This window comes from Dryobates pubescens, chromosome 16 (assembly GCF_014839835.1).
Source record: "Dryobates pubescens isolate bDryPub1 chromosome 16, bDryPub1.pri, whole genome shotgun sequence".
In the NCBI taxonomy this organism is placed as follows: Eukaryota; Metazoa; Chordata; class Aves; order Piciformes; family Picidae; genus Dryobates; species Dryobates pubescens.
Genome location: NC_071627.1, coordinates 11,788,053 through 11,804,880, shown reverse-complemented (window position 1 = coordinate 11,804,880; position 16,828 = coordinate 11,788,053). Strand labels below are relative to the sequence as shown.

Genomic DNA, 16,828 nt, shown 5'->3' with positions numbered 1-16,828 from the left:
TGAGGAAAGAAATGGCATCAAGGACACAGCATGCCCATGCCCAGAAAGGTGTGCAGCTTATTGCTCTGCCTCAGAAAGCACTTTCCCAAGTATTCCAAAAAACCTGAAAAGGTTTCCAAGTCCTTGGACCTGACTGGAACAGATTCTCTGTAGGACCGTATTCTCACCTGAGCACATTAGTAGCAAGAGTTTGTTTGTCCTTCCTAATTACCTTAACTCAGCTCTCCAAATTTGCACCCAGTTTTAGACATCAGAAAATCTGTCCACTTGTCCTGTTAATTTTTGATCATTTCTCCTGCCATAGTGCAATAGTTGTCACTACTCCGCATGGAGCCACCCACCCCACTCAGTGTTCTTTTAACTCCTTTTGGGATAATCTGATTTCAAAAGCAAGATAGATACACAGGTCAAAGCTTACATTAATATTGAAATTAATATAATATTACATTAATAATACTCATCTGAAAGCCTAGTATCTGACTTAACTGTTTTCTGTTATTGTTTTTTAACTATTTGTGTACTTAGAATAGAATAGAATAGAATAGAATAGAATAGAATAGAATAGAATAGACCAGGTTGGAAGAGACCTTCAAGATCATTGCATCCAATGCAACCAATCCAACCCACCTAGACAACTAACCCATGGCACCAAGCACCCCATCAAGTCTCCTCCTAAACACTTCCAATAATGGTGACTCCACCACCTCCCCAGGCAGCCCATTCCAATGGGCAATCACTCTCTCTGTATAGAACTTCTTCCTAACATCCAGCCTAAACCTCCCCTGGCACAGCCTGAGACTGTGTTCTCTTGTTCTGGTGCTGGCTGCCTGGGAGAAGAGACAAACCTCTGACTGTCTGCAACCTCCCTTCAGGTAGTTGTAGACAGCAATAAGGTCACCCCTGAGCCTCCTCTTCTCCAGGCTAAGCAACCCCAGCTCCCTCAGCCTCTCCTCATAGGGCTTGTGTTCCAAACCCCTCACCAACTTCGTTGCCCTTCTCTGGACTCGTTTCAGCAAGTCAACATCCTTCCTAAACTGAGGGCCCCAGAACTGGACACAGTACTCAAGGTGTGGCCTAACCAGTGCAGTGTACAGGGGCAGAATGACCTCCCTGCTCCTGCTGGCCACACTGTTCTGGTGTTTCATCTCAGGATGAGTATCTCTCAGGATATTCTTATCCAGTTGCTTTAAGGACTGAAATGATATTACAAGGACTTGAGCAGCCACGCTCCAATGTATTAATGCTTTGGAAATATTAGTTCATTATCAATATTAATTAATATCAAGAGCATCTACAGCTTTTCTTAGCTTTTTTTCTTAGCCCCCTTCAGAAAAATAAATTTTATACTTTCCATTATTAAACTTCATAGCAGGATCTCACAGCTCCTTACCAAATTTCTCACTGAGTCTGAACACTCCCAAGGGGAGGTTAAAAATGTAGGGATGTATCAAATCCAATTACCACTGAAATGAAACCACCTTGGGACAGCACAGACATAAGTTATTATAATTTACAACAATAAGCAATGGTTTAGTACAGAAAGAAAAAGAAAAAACCACATCACAACACAATACCTAATGGACACAGGATAAAAAAGAAGAAAACAACTTAGGCTTAATTCTGATCAAGTTTAAAACCTCTGTTCCTACTAAAAGTGACATGAGGTGGGTGATGCCAGTAAGCATTAAAAATTAACTATATTTCTGATTGTAAAGGGGATTCCTCACTGTCTGTTGCACTTGTACCTCTCTTCCAGTTTGCTGCTGCTCTCAGCTGAGGCACCAACACAACCAATTAACAAATACATAATTTCTTTTTCTTGTAAGAAGTCCATTTTGTAGAAAGCAAAAGTGTTGCACAGAGATGGACCATTTTAACAAAAGCTCCACTTCCAGAGCAGCCCAGCTCATTGCCATCTTGAGGCATCCTCCCTCCCTGCTTGGATTTGAGGGGCAAGAGCCAAGTTCTGCTGTAGCTGGTGCAGAGCAGAGATCTGCCTTTGCTCAGTGCCAGAGATCCAATCAAGGAGGGCCTCTCTCACCTGCAAAGGGCAGAAGTGAGACTTCCACAGAACAATTCTTCCTCTTGTAAGACTGCTGTTCTTGAATTATTGGTTATTCTATTCTCTGCTTCATGGAAGTTCTTTGAACAAAAGTTTTCTTTCTTCCCCCCCACCGCCCCTCCCCCAATCTTAGACTACTTCCCAGCTGTTTTCTGGCCAGCCCAAGACACCAGTAATAGTGTCTTTGGGGGGAGAGAGAGAGAGAAGAGGAGCCTACTCAAATATTCTCCAATCCAAACTTATTTAGCTTGGGTGAGCCAACAGAACAAAGCTGCATGCTGTGCATTTCCTACCGGTTACTTCCCCATAGCAATGGATCAGATTTGTAACAAACTCTCAATATAATTTTCTGCTGTTCTTTTTTGAGCCTCAGCAGTTCACTGTGAGGGGAAACACTGGTGTCAACAGAGAAATACAGCAGTGGTCTGGGAGAAAAAATATCCAGTTGCCACAGGCTGCAGCACTGCTTATCCCCTCACCTGTCTCCAGACAGTGAGACAGCAGGCAATGTCACCTTGATCCCTCCCGTCCAGGAAGGGAGGCTGGGTGCCTGCATACTGGAGGCAAACAATTCATCTGGACTTCCAGGCCATCACAGAGCACAGAAAGGACACAGACAACAAGAAATCTCACTTTGTTTATCACTTCAATGTGCACACAGAATCCAGCATTCCTAGGAGTTCATTACTTATGGACACTGTCCCTAAGTAACCGCTTAATTAGTATTTGCTTTGCAGTTAAATTTCACAGCATGAAATAAAAATTAAGATGCATGAAGGACAGACAAAAAGGACAGAGAAGGGGGAGAAAGACATGGGTAAAAGAAAACAAAACACAGCTTTTCTCTAGGCAGATTCTCTGGGAGATGCTCAAATACAGTGCTCTGATGGTAGATGAAGTCTGAACTGGTGCAGAAGTGGCATCCAGATGGAGCTGGTGGGTAATGGGTGTAAGGCTGGGGACCACAGAGACAAAACTCTAATGTCAGTGTTCTTACCATGTTTGTGAGAAACATCACCCTTCCAGGCTCAGCAAACAAAGAGAGCTTTCTAAACTAACTCACATGTATATCAAACAGCAGGAATTGGGAAAGAATCCGGAGAGCACCAAAACACTGTTTGTTACATTTTCCTGTACAGCTACCCTTCAGGGCACATCCACCATTTCACTCCACTGTGTCAGTTCATAGTCCAGATACACTGTTTCTCCCATCTCCATCTTTTCTTGTCTTTTTGTCTTTAAACCTTGGAAATGGCCAGCTCCAAAGAGTACCAATTCAGCATCACAGCAGCACTCTGTTCAGAGTAGTATTTGATAGTAAAGGTCCTGAGTTTGCCCTGTTCTGATCAAGCCCAACCCTTCCTGATGACCTCAGAATTACATCCACCAATGGCTAAGAACAAAGCAGATCACTGCAGAAATCCCCTTCAGCACTTGTGGGGATCCAGGGATGGCATCAGCACAAGCAGAACTGCAGACCTTCCCTCTGCTTCCCAGATTCCTCTCCCCAGCCCTGCACTTCATGCAAGAAATAAAGAAGGGGACAAATGCCAGATGCAGCATGAGACCATTTTGCAGTCAGTGTATTACACAATTGCATGGTTAATTCAGGACTGGGGTTCCCAAGCTACTCCATAGGCTTCTGCTCCTCAGTTCCTACATTGCTTTGCTCCTCTAGACAGTACCCAGCCTCTCAGCTGAGGTTTGTTGCAGCAGACACTGGCTGATCCATCACTTTATTAATAGCATGATTACAGTATAAATATTTTATTCTGTGGTGTGTGTAGGAGGTTTCATTATGCCTCAGTATCTCTGCATGCACATCTTTTTTAAATAGAGCTCTGTTAAACTTACGGCAAATGTGTCAGCTCCAGCTCTTTCAAAAGTCCTTTAATGCTCTCTGCATTTTCTCGAATGCTAATAATGTTAAATTCCAGGATAATTTATTCAGTGAATAAAATTCACACCCAGCAATATAATTTGTTTTCTAATATGGTCATACAAAAAAGGTGCAGTGAGAATCTCATGCAAATGGAAATTAAGTCTTGGTAAGGGAGCTGTTATTTTTCTGCTTTATGTACTGTGTAACAAAAAATTACAGTGAGGATTGGTTACGTGTCCAGGGCAGTGCTCCCACACTTCAGTGTTTCACAGACAAACTTTGCCAAATTCTTGGGTTTTTCTAAAGCCTCCTGCTCATATCCTTAATCTGGACAACATCATCTTACTAGCTTACTTCCAGACTACTAGCCATGTTCTCAGTGTGGACACTATCAGCAGCACTCAGTGGTTTAATCCAGGAACAAACAGTGGTATGGACACCAAATTATACTTCTAACACAAGCAACTGCCACATTTCTGCATGCTGCTCCATCCCAGAACAGGCAGTGCAAAACACTTGCAGTGTGTCCCCATTTTCCCAGCCCCTAGGGCTGCAAGCAGCTCACACTCTAAGTCTTTGGTTTTACAGTTCTGATTTCAGAAGCAATGGGCGACTTTCTCAGATTAAATTAACAACAAGATATTGCATTAAGATATCTAAGGTTTAGATTGATTTTCAGATGAATGCTGGGGGTAAATTCCAGCTTGTGTCACTGAAAAAAATGATACTTTATGATTCAGTCATACCAGTGATCCCCAGAGTGACTATAAGGCACACATTTAATTCCAAGGTAATGATGTCCCTACTAAATGTCTAGTTAGAGCATGGTCCAATTTTAAACAAGATTATTCAAAACTGACTGAGAAACAAAAGTCCATGATTCCATATACTTGTTTGCTGGATGCTTGCAGTCACTGCAAGAGGGCATAAAATCAGCTATGAGCAAATCAGCACCAAGAGTTGCTGTGAGATAAAAAGATGAGAGGCAGCAGCAGCAGCACCCCATGCTCAGTGGTGCTTTTCATGAACCATATTCATGGGTGTGGGTATGTCGTGGAGTCAGTTTACAAATAAACAATGGGATGTGTGATGGGATGAAGGCACTTGACTGAGGTTACTGAGACTGTCCTAGCAGAGCCACCAGCAGAAATCAAGGCTCCTAAATCTTCAGTATGTTCTCAACTCTACAAAGCCATTCTGCTCTCACGAATGTAGCAAGGAGGACAGACAACACCAGGCACAGAAAGCAGTTGAACCTCTCACATTAAAACAAATGAATGTGTGAAGGTGACACAAATGCCTCCTTATGTAAAAACCTGTCCTTTCAGACAGAGTATGAAATTGGGGTTAAAACAGAGTGCTTCCACAGGCTTGCTTAGCTGTCAGGGCTATGTGCTGTTTGCAAAGGCACTGTTTGTGGATTCTCATTTCTTTCCAGAAGCTTTAGTCAAATTGGCTACATTGTACTGAAATGGCTTTAGAGAAGCTTCAGCACCTTCAGCTGAATGACAGTGGAAAATGATCCAGGCACCAAACAATGTGAATGCTGTCACCGTCTTTTGTCTGCTACAAAAAGGAAGTAGAGGGTGCTAATGATATGAGAGAAAAAACAACTTATGGTGCATAGCAAAGCAGGGGCAAAATAAAGCAAGTTTTCAGACTTTTGGTGAAATTTCAGTTTGAAGAATATTTCCTCTGAGCATTCATCACAACAGAGAAGAAGGCTTAATGACAGGATCTGCCAGCAGGAAGAACCTGGAACATCCATCATCTGGGCAGGCACTCACCTATTTTGTGACAAGCAAATCCGTGTTGAGTACGCAGTGCACAAACCCCTGTTCTGACAAGGCTCAAAAGTGTTAGCGTTGTCGTTGGTAAATGTGTGCAAAAACCTATTAGAAGGATCTCCTCCACTGAAAAATCTGGACTAGGAAAACAAGTCAGGAGACAGGCAACTCCTTTGGCTTTCTTCTCTACATCTTTTAAAAATGCTTTTTAAAAATCGTAATAGTGACTCCTACATGTACAACAAGGATTTCCCAGGGAAGAGGGTCAGCAAACAAAGAGTCTGCTCAAACACAAAGAGGCACCATCAGACTGAACCAGCTCTGCCTCAACAAGCTCTGTACAATACCCAAGAAAGGGTTTTTTTCCCTTTCTTATCTTTTGCTCCCAACTTAAAATTGTCATAAGGAAGGCTTTTCACAGGACTTTGAGGAAGAAAACCCTCTCTTCCCACAACATAATGACTTACCAAAATACATCAAGATGCATTTTTAATCTAACTTAATTACATGAAGTTGTCACTTGTCTGGTTTTACTTTAGAGAATGAACAGTTCAGCAGCTCCATCCCATACAGGACTGCAGCTGGATTGTGCACCAGGCTGGGAGACCACTGAAGTATGACACCTGCTGATAGGTGCAGGGACACTGCCATTTTCTCACCCCAAGTACAACCTGCAGCCTGGCCATGATGCCTGACCTGTAGCTTTTTGCCCTCATTTTTAAAATCCATGGCAGAGAAGGCTCCAGGTAGACCTTAGAGCAACATTTCCTGGTCTGAAAGGCTGGGGAAGGACAGCTTAAAAGGTCTTGTAGGGATAGGATGAGGGGCAAGATGATCTTTGAGTGTTCCTTCCAACTTGATGCAATCTGTGAATCTGTGGAACTTCTCGTCTCTCCCAGGCCTTAGGTGTGATGTAACTACAACTTAGCCATGCTTGTGGTGGTGGAGCAGGAAGGAGCTCCATCCCAACACCATCATCCCTGCTGGGCATATCCTGGAGGCATGAGGGCAGGATGCTTCTTGACTCTCCCTGGGATACACCAACAGATTAATATGGTTTTGCTTGGCAGTCTCTGCTCCCTTAGATTCATAACTAATTCTCTTTGCATCCTTCAGAATTCTTTGGCACTTGAGCAACCCATTGAAAAGCCTCCTTTACACTGTATTTTATTGACTCATTTAGTATCTACAACTGCTGATGTCGAAGGATGGAATCGAGCTACCCAGCAACATTACTAATGAGCTGTGAAAACACTCTGCTATCAATCACCCACCCAGATAGCTGTTTAATTTAATGTTTAAAATATGTATCCAAATGATATATTCAGCCCTAGTATTCCATCAATAGCTTGAAAACAGATGTAACTTCAGCATTCTCATTAGAGAAACTAGCCCATGACATAAAGCATTTCCCAGCAGTGTCTAATGGCATAGCACTCCCTTTCCAGTGATGTAAGCAAAGAGGTTTTGGGTGGAAAGAGTTCTTTCTTCACCCATGACTGGCAGGTACCATTATTTAAATAATGCAAGTTGACTCTTCAAACATCTGCAATGAACCTTAATGCAAAAAGAACAAGACAGAAGATTCAAAACTGCCTACAAGGAAATTAAATGTATGATTCCTCAAAGCTAATAATTAGTTGTACAAAACACTCTGCATTCGATTAAAGTTTGTCCAGTTTATGGAAGAAGCCCAAAGACTGTTAGGAACTGTGGGATTGTGCTGCCCTAGCCAAAGACATCTGGGAAGTGCAGTCTGCCCAGGGAGAATGGTATTCTGGACATACTGGTGTTGAGGAAATAATGAGAGGATAAACCCCTGAGCATCTGGGAATCTCTTGGTTCAGCACATCTCAAAACATATATTGCTTTCGGTGTAATTTTGAACTGGTACCAAAATCAGGAGTCAAAGAATACCCTGAGAACCACCACTTTGGTATTGCTTCCAGACCTACTGCAAGTCCTCAGTGATTCAATTCTCTCAGAGAATCCAACATAGCACTTCTTTTTTGAAGGAGCCAAATCTTACACTTAATCACTGCTCTCTGAAATAGCAAGTTCAGTCAATAACATGTTAGATATCATGCATTAAGAGCTTAGCAAAAGTTATCTATTCAAGGCAGAAAATAGTGTATTTGTTTGAAAGAGGTGCTCTGAAAGGCATATCTCACATTTGAAGGCAGCCTGTAATGTTAGCAGATATACTCCTTTAATCATAGCTCTGAACAGAACATTTAAGAAATGAAGATACAACATGGTGCTTGACAGAGAGTGCACAGGAACTTACTCAGCCTGTCTGGCTTACATGGAAGCACTCACTTCTACAGCTCTTTCTATGAGAGCTGTGGAGTAATAAAACCATTTCAGTTACTTAGTGATGGATTTTTACTTTCTCCCTTTCTCTTTTCAGAAATTAGAGCTATAAATTGAGCTCTGCAGAAGGTACTAAAGATATGCCCTCCTCACTTAGCAGGTCACAGAAATTCACATCTCAGGCTCACATGTCACATGCCAGTAATTGCAGCACCATGGCCCTGGGCTGTTTCCAACAGCTCAAAGCAAGGCTGGAGTTGAGTGGCTGAGCCTGTACATCAGCAGGAATGACAAGATTGTGTCCATAGGTCTGCCAGAGGTGACATAGAGATAGATTTAAAAAATATGTGTTTATAACTTGATTCAGGAAAAGGTGCTAGCTGTCCATTTATATTTAAATGACATAAATATTAAGGAGGGAGAGGAATTGTTGTGGAGGGTTACAGAGCATAACTGAAAATAATGGGATGAAGCAGTGACAAAGGAAAGTGCAGATCTGACCTGGATTTCCATGGACAGGCAAGATTTCCACTCAGACTGCTTGAGCACTTGGTGCCTGAGTTAATGAAGAGCTCCTGAAATATTCACTGAAATCTCTGCTCACTGACAAAGAGCATCAAGAATGCATTTCACTGAGATCATTTGTGCTCTGAGAGCCTTTTCAAAGGGCTGACTCATCTCTTCTTGTCTCGTCCCAGTCTGTGCTGGGTGTGCTTTGAAACATGGAAGTGTGTAATGGAGGTCCTCTCTCTCCTGCAGATGCCTGAGCAGAAACCCAGGGAAATGACAGACCTCATTCCATGCAATGAATATCAACACATGTCCCTGTGGTGTGGGGGAACTCTGAATGTGGTGTTTTATCATCTTCAACACAGAGTAGTGGTTAACCTACTGGCAGTAACACGTGGTCTCTATGAACATTAAAAAAACAAAAGTGTGCAAAGATGGTCAGCAACTGTATTTTGCAGTGGAACTGTAGTTGGATCAACACCTGTAAGAAGATAGCTGAAAAGACAAGGGATGTTGACCTTGTGGTGAAGGCACATTATGCCAGATATTTAAACTTGTCCCAGAACGTGGACAAATTCCCCCTCTTTCATGGAGGGAAACAAAGGCCAAGGCATTTGTTAGGTGGCATGGACCCATCATGGGATGCTTGTGCTGATACCAAGAATGGGCATAATTCTAGCTTCACACTTTCTATAGGCTGAAGCCAGTTGTTTGTGAGAGTGTCCATTGGCCAAATGTAGACTCGAGAAACCTATAAGTATTACCCCAATTGGTAAATACGTTGCCCCCTCTTGCACTTTGTTCTCTCTCCTAGCTCAAGCCTAAGCTCATGCCACAGCTTCTGCCATTGAGCTCATTGCTATTAAGTCTTCTCTCTCATATACGCAAGCAAACTAGTAGCCTCTGCACGATGACGAGAAGCCAGCATCCAGGCAGGCCTGTTGAGCCTCAGCCCGGAGAGTATCTCCTGTGAAGAGAACCTGCCTACCAGCTAGCCTAGGTTCCATCCCTGCTCTGCTGCTGCAGAGGGAGGATTGCCACGAACCGTCGCCGTCCAGACCAGACAGGAATCAGCCCAGCAACAGTAGTCTGCCGGAACCTAACCTCGCTACAAACAAAGGACATAGTGTATCTTCCACGTGCTTTCCACTCACTACCATTCAGTTCAAAGCATCCGTGTCTACCAGCATAATCTTTCCAGTCCAATCCTCGTATACACATTGTAATAGCTCTGTATATAGTTAAGCGATTCCCTCAGCGTCCCGCCGAGTTGTCATCTGGTGGACAAGCGGCGGAATTGCACCCTTTGTTATAGAAATAGAAAGTAATTCTGTAAATATTCCAACTGAGTCCTAATTATAGCTACTAAACCACTTATGGGATGTGTTTCACAATCCTGCACTACAACATGTATATAGAATAGTGATTCATCGGCTAGTAATAATTTTAATTATTAATAAACCCAATATTTACACAATTCATATTTCATATTTGTAAATTAATAACCTCTTCTTCACATTAGACCTCCAGAACTGCTGAGGTGCCCAGTTTTCAGGCTAACTGTATCCCATAAGGGGAACTATGAGACATGGTTTAATGGCTATGGTGATCTTAGGATGATACATAGAATACATAGAATAAACCAGGTTGGAAGAGACCTTCAAGATCATCGCATCCAACCCATCAACCAATCCAACACCACCTAAACAACTAACCCATGGCACCAAGCACCACAACAAGTCTCCTCCTGAAAACCTCCAATGACGGCGACTCCACCACCTCCCCAGGCAGCCCATTCCAATGGCCAATCACTCTCTCTGTATAGAACTTTTTCCTAACATCCAGCCTAAACCACCCCTGACGCAGCCTGAGACTGTGTCCTCTTGTTCTGGTGCTGGCTGCCTGGGAGAAGAGACCAACCTCTGGCTGCCTACAACCTCCCTTCAGGTAGTTGTAGAGAGTAATAAGGTCACCCCTGAGTCTCCTCTTCTCCAGGCTAAGCAACCCCAGCTCCCTCAGCCTCTCCTCGTAGGGCTTATGTTCCAAACCCCTCACCAACTTTGTTGCTCTTCTCTGGATTCGTTCCAGCAAGTCAGCATCCTTCCTAAACTGAGGGGCCCAGAACTGGACACAGTACTCGAGGTGCAGCCTAACCAGTGCAGTGTACAGGGGCAGAATGACCTCCCTGCTCCTGCTGGCCACACTGTTCCTGATGCAGGCCAGGATGCCATTGGCCCTCTTGGCTGCCTGGGCACACTGCAGGCTCATGTTCAGTTGGACTCAATGATCTCAGAAGTCTTTTCCAACAGAAACAATTCTATGATTCTGCATGTGATATTATTCAATTTCCCAGAATTTCTCCTCAACAAAGAACGGTCACTCTACAAACCAAACACCAGCATTTTTTGATTCAAACTAGACTACAGAATCAGAAAGCTTTAAAAGGACCTAGGTGACAGGAAATGAACAACATCCAAATTTTATTTTCTAATCCACACAATCAAAATCAAGAGGCTTTGAAGACCTGGCAGACTTACAACTGTTGTGCAACCCCAAAATGATCAGCTGAACACAGGAGATGGAATCACTGGGATGCTCCAGCTTCACTTTTATGTCACACAGTTTTCCTTAGTGATGCTCTTACCTTCAAACTCTCTCAATTCCTCATGAATTAATTAATCCTTAACTAATTCAAAAGAGGATTTGACTTTGTCTTTTCTTTGGCTCCCAAAACATTATTTGGTTTCAACTCTTTAAAGATTATAATAGCTAAGTTATTAATGGCTGTAAACTCAGTGAGAATATGCTTTGGAATTTGAAGAGGCTTCCATACACTGTGCTTATGTTTAAGACAACAAATCACTTTCCTGATGCATCTTTAAATGCATGAGGCTCACTGACACTTCGTAACTCAGATCAAATACTGCAAAATCCAACCACATTAAGGCAACCACCTCTGAGAGATACAGTCAGACATCCAGAAGATCTAGAAAAGCTCTACAGAATTAGGAACTAATGTTTTGTCATGGTAATTGCATAATAGTGGCAATTTATTCACCTGCTAAATTGCTTATGGCCCTAACAAACAAGGAGAGGTGAAATATCATGGACCTAGATTTTCTCTATATAGAATCATAGAAGGGTTTGGGTTGTAAGAGACCCCCAATAGTCATCTAATCCACCCCTGAACTCAGCAGGGACATCCTCTGCTAGATCGGATTAATCAGAGCCTCACTTTGAATATCTCCAAGGATGGGGCCTCAACTACCTCCCTGGGCAGCCTGTTTCCCTTATGGGAAAGAATTTTTTTCTAACACCCAGTCTAACTCTTCTCTAATTTCAAACCACTGTCCTTTGTCCTATCACTCCAGGCTTTTGTAAACAGTCCTTCCCCAACCTTCTTGTAGACCCCTTTCAGCTACTGGAAGGTCACTGTTAGCCTGTCCAGAGCATTACCTACCCAAGGCTGAACCAACCCAGCTCCCTCAGCCTGTCCTCATAGGAAAGGTGTTCCAGCCCCCTGATCATTTTTGTGGCCCTCCAAAGACCTGCATGCTGCAGTACCATAGTGGTTACACCAAGAAACAATTGCTGAGACACTTGAACACACAAAAGTCAATGCATTCCAGCCATGGAATAGAACAGATGCATCCTCTCTTAAGGCTCTATTGCTTAAGAAAAGAAAAAAATATTAAAGTGACTGAATTATGGGGGTGAAGTCAACTGGGAGGAAGCTGAAAGATGGAAAAGGTTGATGTTTTGCATGCATGAATCATCTGGAATTGAGGAATTTATCCATTGCATGAGAATTCACAGAGAGGCTGCCATATAGCAACACTTCCCAGCCACAAGACACACTTCACTTGAGGCACTGTATTTGTCCTTTCACCATCAAACATTTTCCCAATAGCAAAATATGGCATTTATTGAGAGCACAGCACTGTTGATAGAGACACTCCTAACAGCTTGAGTGCAGGAGGGAATGGGGAGCTATGCTCACTGTTTTCCATTTGCACAGGGAATAACATTATGGCTGAACCAGAAAGCAGATGGGCAGTAATCTGACTGTTTTCAAACATCACAGATATGTAACTGTTGGTTGTATGGATGTTGCCTTGCTTTGGCATACAGGAGAAAGCAGCACAGAAACCATTTTTTTACACACATTGTTTTCCACCTTATTAAGTAGTGATAATTTCAGACAACAAAGATGAAGAGATACTGAAAGAGACCTGAAATACAGGAACCCACTTGAAGATCAATCTGAGCTAGCAGCATTAGTGAATCTAACAGAATCAGAGACTACGTGATTTTGCATTCCTGAAGGGAATTTATGTTCTCCATCAGATAGGAAAGCACAGTCACAAGATAGGTTTGAGTTTTTGTGTCTTACCATCATGAGAGAAAGTTTCACTAGGAGCACAAGGTGCCAATTTCATTCTCCTTGGAAGAATAGAATAGAATAGAATAGAATAGAATAGAATAGAATAGAATAGAATAGAATAGAATAGAATAGACCAGACCAGGTTGGAAGAGACCTTCAAGATCATCATGTCCAACCTATCATCGAACACCACCTAATCAACTAAACCATGCAACCAAGCACCCTATCAAGTCTCCTCCTGAACACCTCCAGTGATGGTGACTCCACCACCTCCTTGGGCAGCCCATTCCAATGGGCAATCACTCTCTCTGTGTAGGACTTCCTCCCAACCTTCAGCCAAAAACCTCCCCTGATGCAGCTTGAGACTGTGTCCTCTTGTTCTGGTGCTGGTTGCCTGGGAGAAGAGACCAACCTCTGCCTGCCTACAACCTCCCTTAAGGTAGTTGTAGAGAGCAATAAGGTCACCCCTGAGTCTCCTCTTCTCCAGGCTAAGCAACCCCAGCTCCCTCAGTCTCTCCTCATAGGGCTTGTGTTCCAAGCCCCTCACCAACTTTGTTGCCCTTATGTAATCCCACCACAGGAAGCCTTCTATCCTCTGAAACTTTGGTGTAACCCTGGGTCCCTTGGGAACAGGACCTACAGGAAAGTTCTGTAAAATCTAAACTATGCTCAAGAAGGCCACAGGTATTTACAATTTTGTATTACCACAAACACCAGAAAAAGTGTTTCAGAACAAAACACGTTTGTCTCTGGCTTTGGCAAGAACTGAGCTGTGGCTATGTTCATGATGTGTCCCTTAATATACACCTGTGCATTAATAAGACAATATTTTAAAAGCCTGTGCACTCCTTAATATAAAAATGACTACTGAGCAGGCAAATTCCAGCACAGAAAACAAAAGGTCTGGAGAACCTGTGGTAAAATGGGGTTCCCATATAGAGTTTCAATTTTTACATCAGCTGCTTAACAAAGCTTAAGACATGCCCTGTCTTTCAGACACTCCTTATTTGCCAGAACCATTTGGCAGGCTTCAGAAATAGGTGGTTTCTGCAGGCATCCTGTTGGTGTACCACTTTCCATCATTGGTACAAGCACCAGCAGTACAGAGAAACAAGAGACTCTGGGAAAATTCTTTCATCAGGGTATTGTTCTGACACAAGGGAGAGGTTATAGGAAAAGGAACACTCAGTAAAAGACAAAAGCAAATCTCCAGCAAATGATGAAAAGAATAAAAGCCCTGCTTTTCTCCTCCATGGAGTGTTTCACAATAAATTGAAGCCATTTCTCTCCAAAGCACTAATCATCTCTATTTCAGGTGGTAAGAATTTTGCTTCCAGATAGCTGTTTTTTTTCAGGGAACACAATCTTCTTTCTCACCAGAAAACCAAGAGCAGCCCCAGGTTTCCTCTGGGTTTTACTGAAGTTGGTTACTTTATATTTCAACTTAAGATTACAGGCTAAAACATTTCCACTGCTGCATTACTGTTCATGTATTGCCCATGAGAGTGGTATCGATATGATTTTTCACCTAGAAAGGCCTCAGGGTGTTGACTAGCATTTCAAGGACCAGAATGGCTGAGCCTGCTTAGAGGAGATTTAAAGCATTCTCTTCTTCAGCATCTTGCTCCATATCAGTGCTTTCAAGCCCATGCCTGCTAAGTATATAAATCTACAGTAGGAAAAGCATGAAATTCTGACTCAGTGGCTAAAGCTGAGCAAACAGTTCTAGCCATTAAACACAGAAGCCATGTTTTATTTAATTCAAAATCAGAGAAGCCTTTATACATGAACATAAGCACAACCAGATCCCAAGCCTACAGATACTTAGAGAACTTTAGCAAGAGAAAAATTGTACTAAACACAACTGTGGTTAAACTACCATTGGTGCTTTGTCTGGCCTAGTGAGTACCATTTGGGTTTCAGAAATGCAAGGTTTAAAGAAAAGTAAGCATACTTTTAATCTTACCACCTTTATTATCTTTTCATCCCAGCTATACTAGCAATTTCTTTTGCAAAATTGCCTAGTCAAACTCAATTAATCATTAAAAATACCTTTGAGGTCATGTCACACACAGTGAGATAGCTTGCACTGTGCTGTGCCGAATCAAATAGGCAAGACTGAAACTGAAGGTACCCTCTGCACCCTGCAGGGCTCCTTTGCATATCCCAGGACCCCAAACAAATACATTTATGAATACATTTTAGAATATATTTTTAGTGTGTGTTACAGCTCTGCTCTCCAGTCCCCCAAGAATGGAGCAAGGACCCTAGCCTACCAGAATTGTCTGTAAAAATAAACATAACCTAGCCTTCATAAATGCTGACTTGATATTAAATATGATAGACTTACTGATTTTTCATACTAAGATTGAAAACATCTCAAAAGTAGGAATCCTCCTTGCCCCTTCTCTCTGCTGAATTTCCTTGTGTTTTTTCCACTGGTTGTATCCCAGTAATGTGCCTGATCACACATCTAATCACAAGCTTATTCTTCCTACATTTTCCATGAGCAAGAGGCTCTGTCTTCTTCTTCTTCTCTACTAAAATAATGACAAGGAGGATTTAAACATGAACATAAAGGTATAAATCACAAAGTAAAGACTGTCACAGTAGATTTCAGACTGCAATACTGCAATCAATCCTCAGAGAACAGCCCACCAGGTGAGCTGGAGTAGATGCTTCCCATAACAATTCTATTTGATAAAAGGACTCCCACTCACAGGTCCCAACACACCTTGTTTCACAGCCTACCAAGGTCTAAATCGACAACTCAGCTTTCTGTAGATACCACACAACCTAGTTACTGCTGAAGATAACTGCCAGTCCCTAGTCTTCTGGGGTTTAGGATTCATCCTGGTTTAAGGCAGAATATTTTTCTTTGTGTATTATCATTAGCCTGAGGGCAACAAAGGAATACTGCTTGTTATGTGGGGCTTAGAGAAGAGGTGTAGTTTTTAAAATGAAATTCAAAAGCCTGATGAAATCTTCTGTAGTGCTGAGTTCTGAGACATGTTCTGAGACAGCACTTACAGGATGGCCAAGGGATCAGGCCCAGACAGCAAGGATTCAGGAAGGGCAGGTCCTGCCTGACCAACCTGATCTCCTTCAGGTGACCCATCTGGTGGATGTGGGGCAGGCTGTGGATGTAGTCTACCTGGACTTCAGCAAGGCCTTTGATACCATCCCCTACAGGAAACTCCTGGCCAAGCTGTCAGCTCATGGCTTGGACGGGAGCACTCTGTGCTGGGTTAGGAAGTGGCTGGAGCGTCATGTCCAGAGAGTGGTGGTGAATGGTGCCACATCCAGCTGGCAGCCAGTCACTAGTGGTGTGCCCCAGGGATCAGTGCTGGGCCCCATGCCCTTTAATATCTTTATCAATGATCTGGATAGAGTATTGAGTCCATCATCAGTAAATTTGCTGATGACAACAAGTTGGGGACAGGTGTTGATCTGTTAGGGGCTAGGACAGATCTGCAGAGGGACCTTGCAGGCTGGGCAGATGGGCAGAGTCCAAGGGCATGAGATTGAACACATCCAAGTGCTGGGTTCTGCATGTTGGCCACAACAACCCCATGCAGTGCTACAGGCTGGGGTCAGAGTGGCTGGAGAGCAGCCAGGCAGAGAGGCACCTGGGGGTACTGGTCGATGGTAGGATAAACATGAGCCAGCAGTGTGCCCAGGTGACAAAGAAGGCCAATGGCATCCTGGCCTGCATCAGGAACAGTGTGGCCAGCAGGAGCAGGGAGGTCATTCTGCCCCTGTACTCAGCACTGGTTAGACCACACCTTGAGTCCTGTGTCCAGTTCTGAGCTCCTCAGTTTAGGAGAGATGTTGACTTGCTAGAATGTGTCCAGAGAAGGGCAGCAAAACTGGTGAGGGGTTTGGAGCAC

At 43.1% G+C, this 16,828-nt stretch overlaps 1 protein-coding gene across 4 annotated transcripts in view; it reads right to left on the bottom strand.

Annotated features, from left to right (window-relative positions):
- KCNIP1 (potassium voltage-gated channel interacting protein 1) overlaps positions 1 to 16,828 on the bottom strand; it is a 379,245-nt gene that overhangs the window by 111,222 nt on the left and 251,195 nt on the right. The gene's annotated exons all lie outside the window — the stretch shown is intronic.